This window comes from Palaemon carinicauda, chromosome 43 (genome assembly GCF_036898095.1).
Source record: "Palaemon carinicauda isolate YSFRI2023 chromosome 43, ASM3689809v2, whole genome shotgun sequence".
Classification (NCBI taxonomy): Eukaryota; Metazoa; Arthropoda; class Malacostraca; order Decapoda; family Palaemonidae; genus Palaemon; species Palaemon carinicauda.
Window position 1 is genome coordinate 44,270,566 of NC_090767.1, and position 15,828 is coordinate 44,286,393.

The 15,828-nt window shown below is 45.6% G+C and overlaps 1 pseudogene; it reads right to left on the bottom strand.

Moving 5' to 3' along the window:
* Positions 1–2,309: 2,309 nt before the first annotated feature.
* On the bottom strand, positions 2,310–2,468 carry LOC137634052 (5.8S ribosomal RNA; annotated as a pseudogene).
* Positions 2,469–15,828: the final 13,360 nt, after the last annotated feature.

Below are 15,828 nucleotides of genomic sequence, written 5' to 3' on the forward strand. Positions count from 1 at the left end.
ACTGGCGTTGGTGCACGGGACGACACAAGAACTGTGTCGCTCTACGGCCACCGTGTGGTTTGCTATACCATCACCCCCTTCTCGCTTCATAGGATTTCCGGGGATCACGGGGCCTAAAACAGAAAAAAAACTCTCCCCCGGACCAGACGCCAGTGGACACAAGCCAGATCCCGTTGCCAGGAATCGTCACACACTTGACCCGGCTTCCACCTCAAAGGCAGACACCGGGCCCCTCCGAACACAGGTCACGGAATCATTACCGTATTCCCTTTCGCCACTGCATCCCTTCCAGCTCATAGTATCTATTACGATGACAAGTCGGTCCCTCGCTGGTGGAGGAGCGCCGCGGCGCGGGTCTCTTCGCTTCGTCTTTCTCTCGCTCAGACCCGCGGCCACCGGCACACGCTGCCAGTCAGCAGAGGACACCTACTAAACATTATTCTCTCCGTTTAGAGGCCTGGGATCACATGGGACACAGGAACTTTATCCTTGGGCTTAGGCCTGACTCACCCATGTTCAACTGATGTTGACATGGAACCCTTCTCCACATCAGCCAACGAGGCTCTCTCTTGATTATTTGGTACTACCACCAAGATCTGCACCAGCGGCGGCTCCAGTCCGGCTCACGCCGAGTCCCTTCGACACTCACCGCTGCGACCCTCCTACTCACCGGGGCTTCCATAGCGCCTCTCTCAGCGCCAAAAACAGTGCCCCGGCGGCCGAGTATCGGGAGAATGCTTGAGCGCCATACCATTTTAAGGGCTAGTTGCTTCGGCAGGTGAGTTGTTACACACTCCTTAGCGGATTCCAACTTCCATGGCCACCGCCCTGCTGTCTATAGCAACCAACACCTTTTTGTAGTGTCTACATTAGCATTCCTTTAGGCCCCTTAACTCGTACGTTTGGTTCATCCCACAGCGCCAGTTCTGCTTACCAAAAGTGGCCCACTAGGCACTGTGATTCTTTGCATCATAGAGCTTCCCATCTCAAGCAAGCTCCACGTATCACCCATTTAAAGTTTGAGAATAGGTTGACGGCATTGCACCACCAAGGCCTCTAATCATTCGCTTTACCGGATGAAACTCAACTCTCCGAATGCCAGCTATCCTTTGGGAAACTTCGGTGGGAACCAGCTACTAGATGGTTCGATTAGTCTTTCGCCCCTATACCCAGCTCTGACAATCGATTTGCACGTCAGAACTGCTTCGGACCTCCACCAGAGTTTCCTCCGGCTTTGTCCTCGCCAGGCATAGTTCACCATCTTTGGGGTCCCAACGGCTGCGCTCTCAGGTACTTGGCGGCGGACCACGGGTTGAGGGAGCCCGAGAGCCCCCCGTGCCCCGGGCCGCACTACGCCAAGTCCTCGGCCTGCACCCCAACTCCCGCCGGCCGTTGCGGCAGGCAGAGCAGCTAGACCGACGTCGTCGTCCTCTCTCGCAAGGACTCCGTCCGTCCGGCAGTGACCGCTCCCCAGGGAAGCGCAGGGGCGGCGGTAGCCGTGTCTGCTTTACTACCCGCTGCTACTGCTGCTGCGCCACCTGCTTGCTTCTCCATGTCGACGGCACCCTCTCTCCCAAGGGCAGCACCGTTCATCAAAAGGCTCTCTCTCCCGCTTTGTCCTCCGGACAACAGCTCACCTTCGTTGCTTGCTTCCTTCCTTCCTTCCTCCCTCGCACCAACGGACGGGGTCCCTCCCAGCAGCGCTCGAAAGAAAATGATTCTCTTCGACCCACTGCTCTCTCTCGGGATGAGGCCAGTCTCGTCACCTGCCCGAGTGCACCAGCGGCCCCGGCCCTTCGTCCTTCCATCTTCTGCTCTCGCACAGACACAGATGGCAGGAGGAGCTGGCCGCGAGCCCGGCACTCAAACAGATGCTGCTTCCTTCTCACGAAGCCACGAAACATGACCCGGGACAAGACCCGAACGCTGCTTAGGCACTCAGGATAGGTACCCTGGATGGCCTCTGCTTCTCTTCACCTGAGAGCAGGATTGTCCACCGTAGTCCCAGACACCAGGCCAACACGCCGCCGCCGCCAGCTGGGAACAGCCAGCCGGACAGCAGCAGCAGCAACGGGGCCCAGTCCAGGGACACGGCGACATTTCACACTTGAGGGAACGGACCGCCAGCCCACAAAAATAGTGGGCGGCGGCCCGACATCCCCATCTCGCCACGGCTCACGGTAGCCGCGGCCGCCCCTTCCAGCGGCGCGCCTCCGGCCGGCCCCCTTCTCTCCGGGGGCTGCACACTCGGCGCCGCTGCCAGCCGGGGCCTGCCGCAGCAATACCCTTCACCGGGATGGATGCTTAACAGACACTTGTCCGGGAGTGGCGAAGACACTGGTCAGTGCCCTCGCCGCAATGTGCGTTCAACTGGTCGATGCGTCTCATAATCTTACGATTCACATGCCGACACGCATTTTGCTGCGGTCTTTATCTACCCACGAGCCGAGGATCCACCATTAGAAGTAGTTCAAATTGGAAATTATTACAAAAATATGGGCTAAGCGTGACTTCCATCACGGCCCGCCACGGACATGCCAGCGCGGCAGGCCCTCCTCCGACGGCCGTGCTTCTCTCTCTTTCCGACCGTCATCACTACGGAGACAGTAGTACTCGACGTCGTCTCCGGCCAGCGGCGTAACCCCGCCTAAAGCGTGCCGCACCGCGCTGCCGCCTCTTCCTTCTCTCTGGCGACACGGACGACAGTGGCTCCATAGCCCTCGAGACGTCTTTGTACTGACTGCCCCCCTCCACCAAAAACCACCTCTAGAGCCTCACACTAGCTCTCCATCTGGCTCCGTGCGCCCCAGGGCAGCACAGCCGAGCCATCCATCAGTAATGATCCTTCCGCAGGTTCACCTACGGAAACCTTGTTACGACTTTTACTTCCTCTAAATGATCAAGTTTGGACATCTTTCTGGCCCATCCAGGCGAGTCGGCGGAATCCCATTGCTGGGAGAAACCCGCCGCCCCAGTCCAAGACCGCCAGTCCGAAAGCCTCACTAAATCATTCAATCGGTAGTAGCGATGGGCGGTGTGTACAAAGGGCAAGGACTTAATCAACGCAAGCTGACGACTTGCGCTTACTGGGAATTCCTCGTTCATGGGAAACAATTGCAAGCCCCAATCCCTATCACGAATGGTTTTCACGCGATTTCCCGCTCCTCCCGGAGAAGGACAACCCGCTAACCCATTCAGTGTAGCGCACGTGCGGCCCAGGACATCGAAGGGCATCACAGACCTGTTATTGCTTAATCTCCTGCAGCTATACTCGCTGCTCATCCCTCTAAGAAGACTGTGTCGAAAGGGGCCCATGCACCAAAACGCCCGTCCACTATTTAGTAGGCCAGAGTCTCGTTCGTTACCGGAATTAACCAGACAAATCACTCCACCAACTAAGAACGGCCATGCACCACCACCCACCAAATCGAGAAAGAGCTCTTAATCTGTCAATCCTTCTGGTGTCCGGGCCTGGTGAGGTTTCCCGTGTTGAGTCAAATTAAGCCGCAGGCTCCACTTCTGGTGGGGCTGTTCCGTCAATTCCAAGTTTCAGTTTTGCAACCCTACTACCCCCGGAACTCAAAGACTTGAGGTTTCCCGGGGGGCGTCTCGCCACGTCATGGGAATAACGACGGCGAATTGCTAGTCAGCATCGTTTAGGGTTAGAACTAGGGCGGTATCTGATCGCCTTCGATCCTCTAACTTTCGTTCTTGATCAACGAAGACATGCTTGGCAAATGCTTTCGCTGTTGTTCGTCCTACGACGGTCACTGAATTTCACCTCTCGGGTCGTAGTACGGATGCCCCCGACAGTCCCTCTTTATCATTACCTCTGGCTCCCACCACCAAGAAAATGGAACCGAGATCATCTTCCATCATTCCATGCAGGTAACATTCGGGCATTGTATTCGAGAGTAGCCTGCTTTGAGCACTCTCATTTATTCAAGATGAACTGGCCGGCCGCGCGGGACACTCGGTGAAGAGCACCCCGGCAGAACCGGCTTGGCTTCCACTCACGGAAGCTGTTCGGAGCCTGACGGGGAAGCACCGGGCGGTGACCTCCCCAGCCAGTCCAGAACTGAGCTCAAACTACGAGCTTTTTAACCGCAACAACTTTAATATACGCTATTGGAGCTGGAATTACCGCGGCTGCTGGCACCAGACTTGCCCTCCAATTGGTTGTTGCTAAAGGATTTAAAGTGTGCTCATTCCAATTACGCAGACTCGGAAGAGTCCCGCATTGTTATTTTTCGTCACTACCTCCCAGAGCTGGGATTGGGTAATTTGCGTGCCTGCTGCCTTCCTTGGATTTGGTAGGCGTTTCTCAGGCTCCCTCTCCGGAATCGAATCCTGATTCTCCGTCACCCGTAACAGCCACTGTAGGTGCATGGCCTACAATCCACAGCATGATAAGGCAGAAACTCGAAAGATACGGAGCCGGTGCGGAGACCGTGCCCTCTGCACAAAGTTATTCAGTCATCACAGCAAACTGAACGGACCGAGGCCCGCTTGGTTTTCAACTAATAAAAGCACTCCTCCCTTCCAGTCGGAGTTGTAATGTTCACGTACTAGCTCTAGAATTACCAGGGTTATCCGTGTAGTAGGTTTGGATCAAATGAATGATAACTGATTTAATGAGCGATTCTCGATTTCGCCTTAGAGCGGCCTGTACTGACACATGCATGGCTTAATCTTTGAGACAAGCATATGACTACCTGCAGGATCAACCAGGTAGTTTGCTTACTTAATCTTTCTCTCTAAAGGCCGGGATCCACGTCCCAAAGATCGCGTCCTACTGCATCCCGTCGCCTCCGCCTTCTCTCGCAAAGACGAGACGGCTGCTGCTGCCGCTGCCGCTGCAGAGCTACTACGGGTGAGTTCGGACAAGGGTCAGGCAGGAGCCCGGCCTATTTCCATCGCTCTCCTTTCTCTGAATCAAGGGGCTGCTGCTCTCTCTCAAGCAAAGCGGAACCCTTCATTGCCACAAGTTCTAAGTACTTTCCAACAGGAGGCCAGTCAACTCTACTCTGCTGGCCAGCGACAAAAACATTGTCTCATCGCTGGCTGGTCTGAGCAGAGCTAAACCAGACCCACCTCTCATTCTCAGAGACACGACACAGGGGAGGGCCTCTCTCGCAAGGGCCCCCCCCGCATCGCTCTCCTACATTGTCAACCCTCGCTCAGACAAGGGAACGAATTCGACGCTCAGTTGCCACCGGTCGCATGGGGAGCCATCAGCACCTGCGGTAACCACAGTCTGCCTGCCAAGGCTAACGAGACTTGGCACTGACTCCACGACCTTACCGTTATTCGGGCCACAACAGTGGACCTGTTGTACCTCTCACGAGGCATACACACACACACCCCACACTAAACCACAGGACCAGGTAGCCCTCACCTTCGCCACAACAAGCCATTGGTCCCTGGTATGGTCCATGATTTTCTCTCAGTTCCTAGGATGTGCAACCCTCACCAAGGATTCCACATGGCCACAACTACTAGGAGCAATGGACATTACCACCAACCAAAGGGCCACTCTCCCCAACAGATACACTGCTCTCTCCACGCCATTTCTACACAAAAAGTAGGACACCTCGTTTCTCAAAATTTTCTCCCAAACTTCCACAAGTTCACAAGCTCTTTTCCCCTGATATGGTCCGTGTTTCTTTCAGTTCTGTGGCTCTGCATGCTTACAACAAGGGAATCTACATTGAATACCAGGCAAGCATTTGGTTTTCTCACTGTTTGCCCTGGTTTTATCAAGCCCTCAGCCACAAAAATGAAAAATTTCGTATAGATACTTATTCATTCATTATTATTATTAATTATTTTTTTATTGTTATTCATTATAATTCTTTATTATTATTTTTTATTTTTTATTTATTAATTATGATTAATTATTGTTATTTATTCTTATTTGTTATTTATTAATTATTATTATTTATTGTTATTTATTCTTATTTAGTATTATCGTTATTTATTATTATTTGTTTTTATCATTTTTTATTATTTATTATTTATAATAATTATTTATTATTATTTTTTATTATTTATTTATCATTTTTATTTATTATTTTTTATTATGTATCATTACTATTTATTACTGTACAGGTGTTCATTATGAAAAAAACAGGTATTGCAGGAATAACATTTGTAAAATAGTGTGCAAGTGTTCATTATGAAAAAAAACAGGTGTTGCAGGAATAACCTTTGTAAAATAGTGTACAGGTGTTCATTATATAAACAGGTGTTGCTTATGAAGAAGAGGCTAGAAAAATAGTGTACACGTGTTCATTATGAAAAAACAGGTGTTGCTTATGAAGAAGAGGCTAGGGATAGTCATACGTAGAATAACATTTGTAAAATAGTGTACAGTATTCAGAGAATTTTGTGACATGTAAGATTTACTTCTGCATTATCGTTCGACAAGCAGGTGTTACTTATGAGGAAGAAACAAGAGCTAGTCATACCTGGAATATTCCCTCTTACCGAGAGAATGCCTTGATGAAGTCATAGGGCTTCAGCACGGCATATCATTCCCGTGCTGAAGGCTTGTGACGGGCAAGAGGGCTCTCGAACTGGGTAATTTCTTTTCCTCAGTTTGACTCTAAATTTCTCTCATTCTCAAGCAGGTACCCCAACAAAACAACAAAAAACCTGAAAATCCCACCCTTAAATATGGACCCTTCAAATACTGACTCCCCATCCCCTGGATTTGCTGACTCTCCCCCGGCACTGTTGACGACTTCTGCTACTGTAATTAAGGAAAACTCTGTTGACGACTTTCGAACTAAAAAGGACCACTCTACTGATGTTAAAAAATCTAGCAATTTGGGTAACACAGGGAAACTACGATTCCTTCATGTTTCCCAAATCCCATTAGAGACAAATTATGATGATATACATAGAGCATATGATTGATAAAGGAAATAAGGATGAGACTTGGAGATGAAAAATGGGATTCTTGGATATCTTTTGAAAGTCACGATGAGGCGTTTAATGCCATAAGTAATATTAGTAGTATCAAAATTAACGAATTGAACATCATGGGAGCTCTTTGTGATAAGGTCCCAAAGGAATTGGATGTGTACAAACCTGCTGATTGGTTTGAAAAAAGATAGAAATGTACCCATGCCTTCACAGAGAAAACCCAAACCACCAATGTGGCTCTTAGCTGAATCTAAAGGGATAATAGGGAATTATTTTAAGATATGTAAGTTTATCCAAAAAAAAGTAGGAACCATAGCACCTGGAGATATATCTCGTTTTGGGAAGAACAGTTATCTCATCCATGCCAAATCTTCGACTCAGTCTGCAATACTGTCTAACTTACAGACAGGCAGTGATGAAATTACATTGGAAATGAAACCTCATCTAAATTTTAGTTATGGAAGGGGAGTGGTCTTTAATAAGGACCTATACGAATTTACAGAGGAGGAGATACTTTCTATGTGTCCATTAAATGTATGGAAAGTGCATAAGGTTCCTGGAACTTCAATGATTATACTCACTTTCCAGGATGCTGATGTACCTTTCCATATTTTTATTGAAAATGAAAGGATTAAAGTTCGACCTTTCAAACAAAAGCCACTGCAATGTTTTAATTGTTTTAAATTTGGACACCCATCCAAAGTTTGTAAAAATGGAAAAATGTGTGGTATTTGCTCCAAAACTTATCATGGAGAATGTACACTTGAGGCCAGGTGTTCAAATTGCAATTTGAATCATAAATCAACTGATAGGAGATGCGAACTGTATAAGTTGGAGGAAGCTGCCCTAAACAAATCAAGTTTAGAACACATAAGTGTGGGACATGCAAAAAGACTGTTGAATAAATCAACCAGCTATGCAAAGGCCTTAAAATCAAAGGTAAATTTACCACAGGAGACAGCAACCCCACCTAGCACTGCCAGTAATCCTAAGAAAAGAAATACAACCTCTGATAATAAAGTACTGCATGACAAGGTAATCATATTGCCTTCTGAGGCCTTGCCACAGCGTATTACTTGGAGATTTTAATGGTAGACACCCTTTGTGGGGTGATGTTTTGGCCAACACAAGGGGCAATATTATCTCATCAATTGTGGAGAATGAGGATGTGGGACTCCTTAATACAGGAGAGCCCACACACTTTCATGTTCAGACAGGTACTTTGTCATGCATTGACCTTTCAATTGCAAGCTCTAACTGCCTTCTTAATTTTGATTGGAGGACATTAGATGATTGGCATACTAGCACCAATCATTATAAACACCAACAAGGGTCCGCCTTTGCAAAGATCGCCACGTTGGAATCTAGACAAGGCAGACTGGGTTAAATTTTCCGAGCTAAGTGAAATCGAAGGGAGAGCAGAACAGTTTGAAAGTGTTGATGATGCCATAGACCTACTGAATGGAACTCTTCATGCAGCAGGAGTCGATTCAATTCCCAAAATAACAGGGTTATTCAAACGACAACCAGTCCCGTGGTGGTCTTCAGAACTAACTGCACTCCACAGAGCCACAAGAAGATCTCTTAACACGATTGCGTAGACGCAGAACTGATGAGAATTTAACTATGTACAAGAAATGTAGAGCACAGTTCCGTCGTGCCATGAAAGAAGCAAGGCGCCAGTCATGGATGTCTTTTGTTTCCTCCATTAACAGTAGAACACCATCATCTTCTGTGTGGAGGAAAGTAAAAAAGATAGCTGGCAAATTCACCCCCAACCCACCACCAGTGTTGAAGGTGAATGGCCAGTATGTAACTGAAGCAAATGAAGTTAGCAATGCCCTGGCTAATCATTTTTCAAATGTATCCTGCAAGTGTGAAGGAGCCCCTGGTCACCAGTATATGAGCACTGAAGAAAAGAAAATTTTAAATTTTACAACAAGAAGGGAAGAGTCGTATAATTCTCCTTTCACTGAAAGAGAATTTGATTCCGCACTTGCTCATTGCAACGATACAGCCCCTGGACCCGATGGAATTCCATATGCAATGATTAAACATGTACATTTTAATACAAAGCTATTTATTTTAAGCATTATTAATAGAATATGGCTTGATCATAGTTACCCAAGTGCTTGGGAACTAGCCATTATTTTAGCCTTTTTAAAACCCGGTAAAGACAAGTTTTTAGCAGCAAACTATCGTCCTATTGCATTGACATCTTGTTTATGTAAAATCATGGAGAAGATGGTCAATGCAAGGCTGATATGGTAACTTGAAAAGAAAGGTATTTTATCACCGATTCAATGTGGATTCCGAAAAATGCACTCAACGACTGATGTGTTGATAGGACTTGAGTCTTCTATTCGTGAAGCCTTTACTTCCAAACAGCGCCATGTTACAGTATTTTTTTACCTTGAAAAGGCATATGATACCACATGGAGATATGGTATTCTTAAAACCATTCATGAATTGGGATTGAGAGGAGAGCTGCCACTATTTATTCAGGCATTTCTTTCACATAGAGTTTTTCAAGTGAGAGTTGGGGAAACACTATCTGAGAGTAAGTGCCAGGAAGAAGGAGTTCCTCAGGGTAGTGTGCTGAGTGTAACCCTTTTTGCACTAGCAATTAATGGGATATCCTCAGCCATTCCCCAGGATGTTCTCTCAACATTATTTGTGGATGATCTCTCAATATCATTTGCTGGCACTAGAATGGCAATGGTTGAGAGAAAAATCCAACTCTCTATTGATAAAATTATCCAGTGGGCTGACATGAATGGATTTAAGTTCTCGACAAGTAAAACTACCGTTGTCCATTTTTGTCGTATCCGGGGAGTACATCCAGACCCGGATATATACATTAAAGGTCAACGGATACCATGTGTATCGGAAACCAAATTTTTAGGTTTGATATTTGACTGTAGACTTACATGGGTTTCTCACCTAAAAGCGCTAAAAGCTAAATGTGTTGAAGCTCTGAATATCTTAAAAGTATTGTCCCATACATCATGGGGGCCAGACCGCAATACTATTTTAAAATTATACAAGGCCTTGATTTTTTCCAAAATTAGTTATGGTTGTGAGGTATATTCTTCAGCCACCCCAAGCCGGTTAAAAATATTAGACTCGATAAATCATGCAGGTATTAGATTGTCTACTGGAGCTTTTAAAACCTCGCCTATCCCAAGTCTCCTTGTTGATGCTGGAGAGTTACCTCTAGACCTTTACCGAATGTCTTCCATTCTTCGGTATTGGTTTAGATTGCAAAGACTCCCTAACTCTCTAGCCTTTCAGACTGCAAGCCTTGTAAGACACGCATCATACTTTGAGTTGCACCCAAAATCTCCTCAACCTTATGGCTTTCGGGTGAAACTATTATTAAATAGTCTGGATATAATTAGAAATAAGGTACTTCCATTCAAGGTATCATCAACGCCTCCATGGAAGTTACCAGAGATATCTTTTTGTAAATATTTTATTGGAGATGAGAAGAATATGTCAGACCTAGAAGCCAGGTCTTTTTAATGAACATGTTAAAGAACATAGAGGATCAACTTTTATCTATACTGATGGCTCCAAATCTGATGCTGGAGTACATAGTAATGGTTTTTATTGTAGAGGTGCACTTCCTCTGACCGCTTCCATATTTACTGCCGAACTGTATGGCATTTTAACCGCTATTGAGAAAATAGCGTTGGAGAAGGAGGGTAATTTTACAATTTTTAGTGATGCAAGGAGTCTCCTTCAAGCTATGGAAGTTTTTAATTCTAATAACCCTCTAGTTTTAAAGATTTTAGAATGGCTCTTCCTTATTGGACGGAGAGGTATAACAGTTCAATTTTGTTGGGTTCCAGCACATGTAGGTGTGTCTGGGAATGAGAAGGCAGATTCACTGGCTAAGGAGGCAGCATCCGAGTTGCTGCCAAGAAGGTATCCCATTCCCTGTAATGATTTCTTACCTGACATCAAGAAATTGGTTTGCAATAAATGGCAACAGCAATGGGATAGTCAAGATGGCAATAAAATGAGGGAAGTAACAAATGACATATCTCCTTGGAGGTATAATATGATGCCCCGAAAATGGGAGACGTCTCTGTCGTCTCCGTATTGGTCACACTCGGTTGACACATGAGTTTCTGCTGAAGGACCAACACCAACCGTATTGTGACAACTGTTTAGTACCTCTAACAGTAAGGCATTTGTTGACCGAATGCCCCAATTATAACAACTTGCGGAATAGATATTTGTTTGAGGCTCGAGGTGAGGGTGGTAGGTTCATCCTTGCCAAGATTCTTGGAAATGATGTGTCCTACCATGCAAGTGGCATTTTTAGATTTCTTTCAGAAGCAGGTCTTCTGGAAAATATTTAACTTTTATGACATCCAATTTTGATGATTTTAATTGAATACTCTTTAATTTTTTATTTTATTTCATTTTTTATTTTTATATACATAAATTAAATGTTACCAGCGTCAATGACCTTAGATGTCAGGATGCCTGAAAACTTTAAATCATTCATTCTCTGTTCCTAGGATATGCACCCCTCACCAAGGCTTCCACATGGCCACAACTACTAGAATCCAGGCAATTTCTCAGTTAACTCTCACTCTCTATGGATTAATGCATGGCATCATCTGGACTGCTTGAAACTTATTAATCTCCAATGGACATCACCACCAACCAAAGGGCCACTCTCCCCAGCAGATACACTGCTCTCTCCACGCCATTTCTACACAAAAAGTAGGACACCTCTTGTTTCTCAAAATTTTCTCCCAAACTTCCACAAGTTCACAAGCTCTTTTCCCCTGATGTGGTCAGTGTTTCTTTCAGTTCTGGGGCTCTGCATGCTTACAACAAGGGAATCTACATTGAATACCAGGCAAGCATTTGGTTTTCTCACTGTTTGCCCTGGTTTTATCAAGCCTCAGCCACAAAAATGAGAAATTTCGTATAGATACGTTAAAAAAAACTCTACGGGAACCTCATACACAATTTCAAATTTTTCTTGGAGAGCACCTTCTCCTATATATGTCAGGAACAATAATGCTTAATACCGATGAAAGGACCACACCCGCCAGCGATTTTTTGATTTCACTCATGGGGTAAGGGCCCAAACTACACTTTCTGACCAAGTATCCAACATTTTACTGTCTAGGTTGCCTTGGAAGGCCACCTAACCCTTACTTTTCAGGGAGAGATGAAATTTTGCTTAAATCTGGTAGGCTAGCTACTTAGATATGTTCAACCTTTATCAAGCATAACAACAACAATAACAATAATAATAATGATAATAATAATAATAATAATAATAATAATGATAATGATAATCATTTTGACTTAAAACATGTTAGAAATAAGAAGCTTTGTGTTAAGTAACATTAACTTCTGTATTATCATTCGACAAGCAGGTGTTGCTTATGAAGAAGAGGTTAGAGCTAGTCATACCTGGAATAACATTTGTAAAATAGTGTACAGATTTTCATTATGAAGAAGAACAGGTGTTGCTTACAAAGAAGAGGCTAGAGCTAGTCATACGTAGAATAACATTTGTAAAATAGTGTACAGGTGGTAACATTTGTAAAATAGTGTACAGGTGTTCATTATGAACAAGAACAGGTGTTGCTTATGAGGAAGAAACTAGAGGTAGTCATACCTGAAATAATAATTGTAAAATAGTTTACAGTAATCAGAGCTTTGTGGCAAGTAAGATTAACTTCTGTATTATCATTCGACAAGCAGGTGTTGCTTATTATTCATTATTATTATTATTTATTATTAATTATTATTTTTTATTATTATAATTCATCATTATTGTTTTTTATTTTTTTTATTTATAATTCATTATTACTATTTATTAATTTTTATTTATTGTTATTTATTTTTATTTAGTATTATCATTATTTATCGTTTATTTTTATAATTTTTTTATTATTATAATTTATTTATCATAATTATTTATTATTATTTATTATTATTTTGTTATTTATTAATTATTGTTATTTATTCTTATTTAGTATTCTCATTATTTATTATTTGGTTTTATTATTTTTTTTATTATTTATTATCATTTATTTATCATAATTATTTATTATTTATTAGTGTACAGGTGTTCATTATATAAACAGGTGTTGCTTATGAAGAAGAGGCTAGAAAAATAGTGTACACGTGTTCATTATGAAAAAACGGGTGTTGCTTATGAAGAAGAGGCTAGGGCTAGTCATACGTAGAATAACATTTGTAAAATAGTGTACAGTATTCAGAGAATTTTGTGACATGTAAGATTTACTTCTGCATTATCGTTCGACAAGCAGGTGTTACTTATGAGGAAGAAACAAGAGCTAGTCATACCTGGAATAATATTTGTAAAATAGTGTACAGTAATCAGAGCTTTGTGGCAAATAAGATCAACCTATGCATTATCATTCGACAAGCAGGTGTTGCTTATGAACAACAACAACAACAACAACAAGAAAAAGAAGAAGAAAAGAAGAAGAATCTCACTGTCCCTTCCTGTGCCCACTTGAAAAAAAACAACTTCTCACAGTTTCCATGGTCCCTAAGTCTTATCTGCACACAACTGACCTACTACCGAAGCCACACTGCTGCACGGGTGTATGTGCCAGACGGAGGCAGGCCTGAGGCTCCAACCTTCCTTCTCACAGTTTCCATGGCTCTAAAGTCCCACCCGCACGACCTACTTCCAAAGCCACACTGCTGCACGGGTGTATGTGCTGCTGCTGCTCTGGGTTCAGACGGAGGCAGGCCTGAGGCACAAACCTTCCTTCTCACAGTTTCCATGGCTCCCAAGTCCCAGCCCAGCGACGTACTACCAAGAGCATACAGCTGTACACACGCTGGCTCATGTTGCACAGGAGATCGTGCTGCTGCTGCTCTGGGTTCAGACGGGGCCCGGACAGAGGATCCAGCCTTCTCACAGTTTCCAAGGAAGTACTGCCTTCTCTCTCAAAGGCAATTGTGCTCTTCAAACTGATGCTGCTGCTGCTGCTGCTACAGTACTCACTAAGGCTTCTGACTGGGGCAAGTCCACAGGCTCACATACTATCACAGTCCTCAGAGTTCCAAAGTCCCACTCGCGCAAACTACTACCAAGAACACACGCCTGACAGCACGTCGACTGGTCTCGCAGAGCCGACCGTATTCCTGGTGCTTGCTCGAGGGTTCACATGGGGGCAAGACTGAGGAACCAGCCTTTTCACAGTTACCAAGAAAGCACTGCCTTCTCTCTCAAAGGCGATCATGCTCTTCAAGCTGCTGCTGCAGCAGCAGACTGGGGAAAATCCACAGCATCCAAAGTTCCACTCGTGCAAACAACTACCAAGTGCATACACCTCACAGCAACCCTTCTTGGCTCGCAAATCCGGCGGTATGCTGGGTGCTTGCTCAAGCGTTCACATGGGGGCAGCACCGAGGAACAAATTTAACCTCACAGTTTCCAAGGAAGCACTGCCTTCTCTATCTCTCAAAGGCACTTGTGCGCTTCAAACTGCAGCTGCTGCTGCAATAGTAGTCGCTGAGGCTTCAGACTGGGGTGCCTAACCAGGGGCACATCCTATCAGTCTTCAAGGATCCAAACTACCACTCAAGATACCTACTACCAAGAGCACATACCTTCCAGCACGTAGACTTCTGCCGCAAAGGCAACCATACTTTTGATGCTGCTCATGGGTTCAGTTAGGGGCAACTACCAGGATTAGAGATCACTAAGCACTGGATTGCTCTCGCTTCCAGGCCTCCATGACAAGAGCACACAGCTCTATGTACAACAACTTGCCTCACAAAGCCGGTTCTACTGCAGCCTTTGTTGTTCCGGGTTTTGACAGACGGACTTGAGACCACAAAGCCCTACATCTGCAAGCACACAGCAACTTAGAACGTACACTGCCTTCTCTCACAAAAGCACTAATGCACTTCCTACTGCAAGTGTTGCTGCAGCAACAACTGCAGTTGTTGCTAAGGATTCGGCCCAGGGGAACATAGAGTCGCAGACTCCACAATACATTCTCTCGCAAAGGAAATTTGGGCTCTTCATGCTGCATTGAGCATGTGCTATTGCACTGCCCTACATGAATCCCAGAAATAAGGTAGTTTAGCGCTAACCAACCAATAGCCCTCTCTGGGCTATAGCCACGGCCACTTTGGCACAGCTTGCGTGCGCGGTGCCCGGACCTCCGCAACGTCTAGGACACTGCCAAGAGTCTTGTCTCTCCGGCTGGCTGGCTCAGCACAGCGCCCAGAGACCATGCCGATGGGCGCGGGAGTGCATTCCCGTCCCTGGCACCTCCTTCATGACTGTTATATCGGGCAGAACCGAATGGCTTGGAGCACGCCACAGCCACTGACTGACTGGGCCAACTCAAAAAGTAAATTGTCGGCCTCACAAGTCGGCCGACGCGAATGCCTGCTATCGCAGACTTAGCTTCCCCCTGCTGGGACGCCCCGCCTAGCCACTAGACTGCCGCCGCAGCTCCTCGTCCGCATCTGTACCACCTCTTCCTAGTTTAAAGCGAGCAAAGCGCTGGGTTATAGAGGTAGGGGTGCAGGGGCTGCGGCTGGTTCTGGCCTAGTGGCTTGACCCGCCGACTCCGGACAACACCCTCAACTCGGAGGTGGGGGACACTGAGATGTCCTTAAAGCACAAGAAAATCGCGCAGCGAAACAGCCGGCGGGAAGGAGGCGGCGGCGAGCAGGCCAAGCTGCCGCTGCTGCCACCACCGTCACCACTGGCAGTCGCCCGCGACGAACAAGATAATACCGTGAGCCGGGCAATGCAGGGTCTAAGAGGATCGCAGCTTATTTGGGATTGCTCGCTACTCTACCCCTTACGACACCCCGACTTTCTACGCAAGTCGAGTTGAGGTGGTTTGCCGTACGGCGCAC